The sequence below is a fragment of the Humulus lupulus genome, chromosome 5, assembly GCF_963169125.1.
Source record: "Humulus lupulus chromosome 5, drHumLupu1.1, whole genome shotgun sequence".
Lineage (NCBI taxonomy): Eukaryota > Viridiplantae > Streptophyta > Magnoliopsida > Rosales > Cannabaceae > Humulus > Humulus lupulus.
The window spans coordinates 7,757,310-7,765,843 of NC_084797.1; the positions used below are offsets into that span (position 1 = coordinate 7,757,310).

General features: G+C 35.8%; 1 long non-coding RNA gene across 1 annotated transcript; it reads right to left on the reverse strand.

The window, feature by feature from the left end:
- Positions 1-655: 655 nt before the first annotated feature.
- On the reverse strand, positions 656-6,044 carry LOC133780241 (uncharacterized). The gene is made up of 4 exons (XR_009869180.1): positions 5,852-6,044; positions 5,150-5,181; positions 4,839-5,057; positions 656-867 (listed from the first exon to the last, which is right to left on the reverse strand). It is a non-coding gene; the product is annotated as an uncharacterized LOC133780241 (long non-coding RNA).
- Positions 6,045-8,534: the final 2,490 nt, after the last annotated feature.

Sequence of the window (8,534 nt, forward strand, 5' to 3'; positions counted from 1 at the left end):
GTCGCCCTCTCAATGAAAGCACCAGAATGTTGACCCTCGATTTAGCCAACTGACACGGAGTCAAAATATGAATGATATAGGCGAATATGTATAGATAATAACGTAATGACAAAAGTAAAGAAAACACAGTAATTTATAGTGGTTCGGCCCCAGAATCTGGTAATGACCTACATCCACTTAGAATGATATTGATATGGGAACAAAAGTGTGATCAGAGAGCTTGGGCTTAATGAGTTTCAACACTCCTCATAAACAATACTAGTTTTCACAGATAATTTCTATATTTCTCTGGTTTTTTAGCTGCCAAAAAAGGTCCCTTCCCATGAGCCATCTCTTGCTTTTTATAGGCCCATGGAGGGTTGCCCAATATTGTTACAGATATTATCCCCTGAATCATGGGATATTCAGAAGATTGCATGAAATAAATTCGGGATACATAAGATCTTTCCATAAATGTTGCTTTGCCAGCGGAACCACCGACCAGTCTGGTCGTGGCAAAAACAGGTCTGTCCTGCTTCTGGTGTGTCTCCTGGTCGATACTCTAGCAGACGCTCCAGGTGTCAGGCACGTGTCAAGAGATTAATCGCCATGTCACAAATGCTAATTTATTGGATAACAACTAGCATCATCAAATGAACTTGATTTTCAAATAACAAAAAGTAAAAACATTCAACATTGTATTAACAATCCACAAATTAGTTTAAAACATTCAACACTGTCATCAACAACAAAATGTTATTTAAGTATTCAAGTAGTCTTAAATATTCAACATATTGAAAAGTTACTACTTTCAACACAAAATATTCTACAGCTGCCCAACACAAAGCCTTCAAAATTAAGTATCCTTTTCTATTTCGCTTGTCACATCTGTCAAATGAACAAATAAATATTTTATTGTTATTATCTAGCATCACAAATTACTTCAAGAAAAATGATATGGAAATTATTTCCAAGAGAGGACACCGCATACAATGTTCCAAAAGGAAATTTTTGCGTGGTTTGCTTCTATTGATAAGTGCGATGTATTTTAATGCACATAAGTCATATCACAACAAACTAATATCTCAAATTGAGGTTATGGGTGTAAAATTACAAAAATTTTAGCTTGGATCATGATACCACGGAAAGAAATAAAAAAGAAAAAAAAAAGAAGAAATAAAACACTCTTTTTTTGTAGTGTGACTTCAGCATGATTCTTACCAATTGGGAGGTCTAAAACATAAGCCCACTCTTCCCAGTGCCAAATGAACTGAAAGCTTGATATGCACGGTCAGGAATCCATTACTAGATGCAGTTTACCAAACTTGTTCATTAAATGGTATCTCCTAAGGAAATTGGCAATCTAAAAAGTCAGTGTGTGACTAGTGTCCAATGCTCAATAGTGAAGAATATAGTGTCAATCAAGATCCCAAACTATTGATAGTTATCGTTAGATTCTCATATGGCTTTAGCATTTTATACATTTTCCTTTCTGGTACTTCAACCTATTGAATTACAAATTTGAGGCATATGTATTTACAATGCACCAATTCATCATGAGTTTACATCCTATCAGTTAAAGCAACACACACACATAACTATGAGAATATGCAGTTTGTTGTTTAAAAATTGGCTAAACAAAAACAATATTCATAAAATATAACTATGAGAATCTTATTCTGTCCTAGCCTATTTCCTTTTCCATAAACACACAGACATATATATAAGGGCTGCATGCATTTAATCATGTCTTCTTGATTGAGTATATTTCTATAAATTCATAGCACTACACCGGTTCCTAATAGTCCAAACTAAAGAATTCAAAGTCTATCACAAGTATCTATTATCGACAAAAAAAAATCCAATTTAAATTTAGTAGTTATCAAATGTTTTCACTGCCATAATCATAGCTGCCACTAAAGCTGCCATAAAATTTGTAACGCCCCAAACTCCAGGGACCGTTACGGTGTGCCTTGTAAACAGTGCTAAACTCGCTAATCGAGTCATTTGGCCAAAACGTGTAACTAGGTATGATTAGCGGTTTAGGGACTAAACATTTTGGTTAAGATGTAACGTCTCACTAGAACGCTTAATATATACATTGGGATCCCGAAAATATAATTTCAGAGTTTATTACAGAAAATATTTACAACAGGCCGTTCTAAGCGGTAAAACAGGGTTCAACCCTAGTTCCACTTTAAACCTCGGCCGTGGCGGACGAGCAGCTGCATATGTACACATCATCACCTAAGCTCTCCAACTCAAGGATGGTCCAGCTTCCTCCAGCCTTTACCTGCACCACGTAGCACCCGTGAGCCAAAGCCCAGCAAGAAAACACCATATAACATGATATGATATCAACAATAACCATAGTAACCATTCGGAACCAACGGTCCATACAGATAGGTGACAATAGCCAAAAGTCACAGTAATGAGCATCGCTCCCTCTAGCCATGTGACGATAGGGTCACCAGGGCTCAACTGATAAGTGATTCTCTCATAAGTTTGATTAGGACAGGTGCAAGGTGATTAGTCACCAACATAACCTTCCTCACGACTCTAGAGTCGAAACTATGGACAACGTCCGTTAGCCATGTGACAAACAGTCGCCGGGGTCATATACCTTGGCTATAGTCATCTGGTCGTAGACCAGGCAAGCACTTATAGTTCTCATTGACCTTCCGGTCGGTCCAGCACTAATACCCCATATGAGTCATTCAATGCCGACCTCGATTAGATCTAATCTTTAATCGGCTCGGCGTTCACAACGCACTACCACTTCTGACCATTGGGTCGGTAAAACACGACCAGTGCTCAGCCTGTGGTGAACTCAACTAATAAGTCACAGCTTCACAGACGGATCTGACACCATTTTCGATTCTGACTAATAAGTCAGCGCCATACACAGGTAAGCCATACCACCAAACATATATCACATGTCCAATGTCCACAAACAAGGTATTTAGCATGCTTACTAACAGATACCAGTACAGTTAGGACCATGCACAACCACAGAGGCTCAAGCTCTGAACAATATCATACCCGGTATACAAAGCATGTCCTAATCACATGTTTCTTATGCATCATATGCAATATATTCAACAATCCAACATGCACCAATAACAGCCATGCATGCCACATTTAACAGTCAACCAACATGCATCAAGAATAGCCATGCATGTCATACATAATAATCAACCGACATGCATCAAGAATAACCACGCACGTCACACTCAATAATCAACCAACATGCATCATAATAGCCATGCATGTCTCATATACACAGGGTGCAGTTTTCTTACCTCAAATCTGAGCTAGAACCAATATAAGAACGACCCTTGAGAACAGTCAACCTTTAAGCCCTTAGCGGTCACCTAATCATAACCAAATATGGAACACCATCAATAACATGGTAACCAAAGGTTTTCAAACCAATATCTAGCCTCCAAGAGATCAATCCAAACTAATCCAAGTAGTAGGGACACTCCCGAGGCCCGTATCTAAGTTCTCGGGGTCAAAACGAGCAAACGGGGTGAAAACAGGGCAAGGGCTGCGGCCCTAGCACCATGGGCCGCGGCCCCCAGAATTTCCAGAGGCAAGCGCCATGGCGCCCCACACAAGGGCCGCGGCGTCCAGCGAAACAGAAAGGCCACCTGCTAACTCGAGCTAGGGCCGCGCCGCCCAAGAACAGGGCCGCAGCGCCCAACCCATAACCATTCTCCAACGTGTTTTCAACACTTCAAAGTCCCCAAAAACACACCTAAACATTCCCCAATCATCAAAACAAAGTTCCCAAGCTTCCCAATACCTCAAAACCCTCAAAACCCAAGGTTCAAACAAACCGAAAACTCAACGATTCACAAAAACAATTCAAAGCTTAGAAACTCGAAATAACTCAAAACTTAAACTTCAATTACCTTTGATTGGGTTGTTTTCCGTCAAATCCTTCGGCTAAGAAGCTTCTATTCTTTCCTAGGATTGCTATGCCTCGAACCTCGCTTGATTCCGACTCCTAGAACTCAAGATATCTTCAAAAACGCTCAAACGGTAAAACGGACCGTCGAGAGAGAGAACGAGAGGTTTCCTAACGTAAGTAACCTCAAATAAAACCTAGTGCTCGGGGTCCCGAAAACACCCCCGGGGACATTATAGTCAAAACTTCCAGAATTCCATCCTGATCTCAAATACTCCCAATCCATCACCAAATAAACATTTCTATTACCCCGAAATTGACGCCGTTATGACAAAGCCGCTAATCCACTATACATGACCGTCTCATGTCGAATAGCTCAAATATATCTCCATAATAGTAAAATCTCATTCACGAATTACAATATGCACCCAATTTGCAAATATGCCCTTAACAAGCCAAATTACCAAAATGCCCTCATAACTAAAAATACTCCCATATGCATTCATTCACCATCATATAATAACACCATCATATAATAATATAATTCACGTAGACATGCATATCATCATTAAATACTATAATAAATCAATTATGGCCCTCCTAATCAAGGTCCTAAACCTTATTAGGAAATTTGGGGCATTACAAAATTCATGAAATTACTTGTTACGAGTCTTAAAATCATAAAGTATATTCGTTAATGGTTCAAACTTAACATAAAGAAACATATTCCAACTCAAATGTCCAAAAAAATCATCATTTTCATAATCATCATCATTTCCGCTCATTCTATCTTAAATTCAGCTATTATCAAACTTAAATACATATTCAAATTCATTATAATTCTAAGTAGTAATAATTATTCATTCAATCACTACCACATATGTATGGCGATCATAATCATACACTTTTATAGTTGAAAATGATAATTCAGAGTGGTCTGTCTTACCCAATCATGAGCTCCTCGAGCTTCGGCCAGTCCATAGGTGAGACCTGAATACACTCCACCAGCCAGTCCAGCCATATATATATATACATATATATATGTATAAGCAAGAACACAAACAGAGTGAGTTTTAAATGGTTTTCAAGTAATTAAGAACATTGAGCTAATGAAGCTGCTCTCACACTCACCCCATTGTAATGATTCTTTTCCTGTGCTCTTCACCTGACAAAGTGCAGAATTATTAACACATATTAGTTTATATTAATAAGAAGATTAATGGAATATGTATGAGTATAAATATACAAAGGACTCACCATGGCTTCAAGAGAATTTCTGTTGGTTTCACCTGAAAAGCTCAGAGTATCACCATCAAGAATAGTTGGTAATATTAGTAGGTTTTTTTTTTTTGTTATATCTATTAATATGCTGATATGTATATATACATAGACTCTTGGTATTGGGATTCATAATAAGTGTAGGCATCTCAAGACTCTAAATCTTGAAACAAAAGGTATAATAGTGAAAGTAGGAAGTAAAAAAGAGTGGCAAAAACCTCTGAGGTCTGGGTATCGACTCTTCTTGGCAACTGATGAGACATCTAAGGTAATACTACCCACACTACTAGAAGAAGAATCAAGTCCAGCATTTATTTACTGGAAAACTAATTAACACCTAACCTACCTAGATATATAATCATCTATATATAAGAAATGGTTATAAACTCATATTTGTTCTTACAATCGATGGCCCTTTATAACTTTATTTATCATAGATCTATGACTCGAACCAAAAGTAAATGGAATGTTCAGAAATCTCAGCCAATATATAAATATATATACAAAAAGTGAGTTCTATAGCAAATGAAAAGCTCAGAATTCTCAGCCAATTTTCTATCATCATCCTAAAACAGAAAACTCAGAACTAAGACAAAAACATAGGCGAATGCTAAATCTATATTATAGACAAAATTTGAGTTCTAAAGGAAAAGAGTTTGGAAAAGAAGCTTATTTACTTACTTGAAATGAACAAAAAGTTCTAAGCTTTCTTCTTCAACTTCTGGGGCCAAGGATAAGCTTGGGTGCCAGCCATGGACTTCATCTGATAGTCAATGCAATGAAACAACCAACAAATTAAAACTAACCCATATAATATTGACTAAAAAGAAGACCAAAAAATACTCAATATAAATAGAATAAATATACTAGCATAGTAACTCATCTGGGACTCATTCTCCAAAATAGCTTACCCACATTATAAGAAAACTTGAAGAAGGCTAATTTATTTCAGAAGAAAACAACAAAAACAAAAGCTATCATAGTAAAAAAACTCTTTGTGTGTATCAACTACTAGGCCTAATATTAAAAGGATGATGCTTCTTATATCTTTCTTCAGTTTTAATTAATTTAAAGCACATTATCCTCCGCTTATTAATTATACAAATATACAATTATATGCTTAGATGCATAAGTAATAGAATTTTTTATACATTAGTTGAAAACATAATCAAAGGATAGATGCATGGTCTTTTAGAAGACCTTGCTCGGCAGAATCACCACCCTCTTCCAAGTTTAATCTTGTTCTATCAAATTCAAGTGAAGCATGTTCTTTCTCTCTAAAAATTATAGACAGTGTAAAGAGAAACTTTTCTAAAAATTTGTGTACTGTTATGAAATACCTTGTTTAATTTGTAGAGATTTTCATAACAATAATACAAATAGTAAGAAAAGGCAGGATTGAAGGCATTGGTTCACTAATCTGGAGTGGGCATATGTTTTTTGGGGGTTCTTTCAGGCTTTCTTTCATCATCCACTAAATCCAACCCAACAACCTGAAAATTCCAAACCAATTAAAAGTTGGACATCATATGATAGTAAGAGTGGAGATAAATAAAATGCAAGGATAAATACAAGACACCATTTTTCAGCATTTTAGTGCATTTGTAAAAAAGAGACAACACTTGCAGATCAAAGCAATCACTGATTACTGATTAACACAACTACAGAACTTGACACTGTGTTCCTCAACTGTGTATTGACAATATGATTGCCACTCAATAATAGATATTACTAGTATACTTGAATAGGCTTATCATAAAGAGAAGAGGCCAAAACTGAATAACGTATTAACAGAACTATTAGCATCCATAAAAACTACTTCAACAAAAAACAACATGGACAAAGTTATCAATTTAGCTCTCCCACATCACATATTATATTGATTTTCTTTCCCTTATAGTAAAAATTGTGGTGCCACACACAAGATCATATTACATAGACTAACAAAAATAAAAGAAAATAAGGTAGCTCTACTTAAGATTGTGTCTCCTACTAATTAGCTTAGTATGCAAACTAGCAACAAAAAATGCAAGTCAGGGCCTAAATTTGTGTAAAGCCTTTCCTTTGATATATACTATACTATGAGCATATAAAAATTAAAGTGCCCCAAAAAAATGGGGAAGAGAAAGAAAACGAGTAGAAGCAAGTACTACAACAAACTGTATTATCAAAATGAAACAAAGATTGAAGGAATAAAAAAACACTGTTATGTAGTCCTATTCCTCTTGCTTTCGGTAAGAAAGTAATTTCAACATAGAACCAATAGAAAGAGAAGGGGAAAAATTTTATCCAGGCTTATCATTTTTTATAAAGTAAACACAAAGATCATATCTTGAATAAGATTGTCCTACTTTAGGAAAAATCTCCATGAGCCAACTTTGGCCACAGGGATTGTATTTGAGATTAAACTTGTCAAGACAATGAAATGTGCTATTGTGTGCGTGAACATCCAAAAGGTCAACATTTAGGTCATACCATGTCCAAGGAGATGGAAAGTTCTAATGTAATACATGAAGGATTCGAAAAAGTTGAGGTTCCTATGAGTACCAATATGATACATATTCATTAGAAAGAAAAATATAATATACTAATATGGCACTTCATTTTTAGACCAAGTTACAAATACCAAATTGCTTCTCATAGATTGACCAACCAACACAAGTGGGTGCTGCCCCAACTTATTTTTTCATTATACTGAAAAGATGGGAATAAAAAATACTAAAGACCGATTTACTAGAAAAATGATAAAAATAAAAATAAAAACCTTGTTAATTTATATACTTATTTATTTGTATGGAATGTGTATCATTATTTGTTGATTATACCAAAAAAAAGAGTGGAGTTACCTCTTAATATTCTAAGCTCGACTTTATTCTTTGCATCAATATCTCGATGGATTTGCAGTTTCTTTGAAAGTGTTATGCTTCAAAAATAGGTCAGTAAATGCCACCCTCAAGTTATTAACCTCTCTATCTAATTCACTTGGTGTCCTTTGCCTGCAAGATCCTAGAAAATGGAGTAGGATCCACCAAAAACTGAGATAAGTCTACAGATCAGTGCTTGAAGTATCATGAAAAAATAAAACTGTAAAACCCACATAGCTCTTACCATTTTCTGAAAGTTTTTTCAAGACTACGGTATGTATTCCATCTTTTAGATACCACAAATTGTCAACAGCAGCAACTAAATTACTTAAGATGTTCTTAGTCTGTTCAGAGGCTCTCTGTTGATCACCTTCCATCTGTTTAGGAAGGTCACATAAAGATGAACTTTCTGTTGCACCAGTTTCCGTAAGACGACTAAGAAAAGCCTCATGAAAAGTAGATTCAGATTCATCTGAAATACAGTATAAAACTTCCTTATC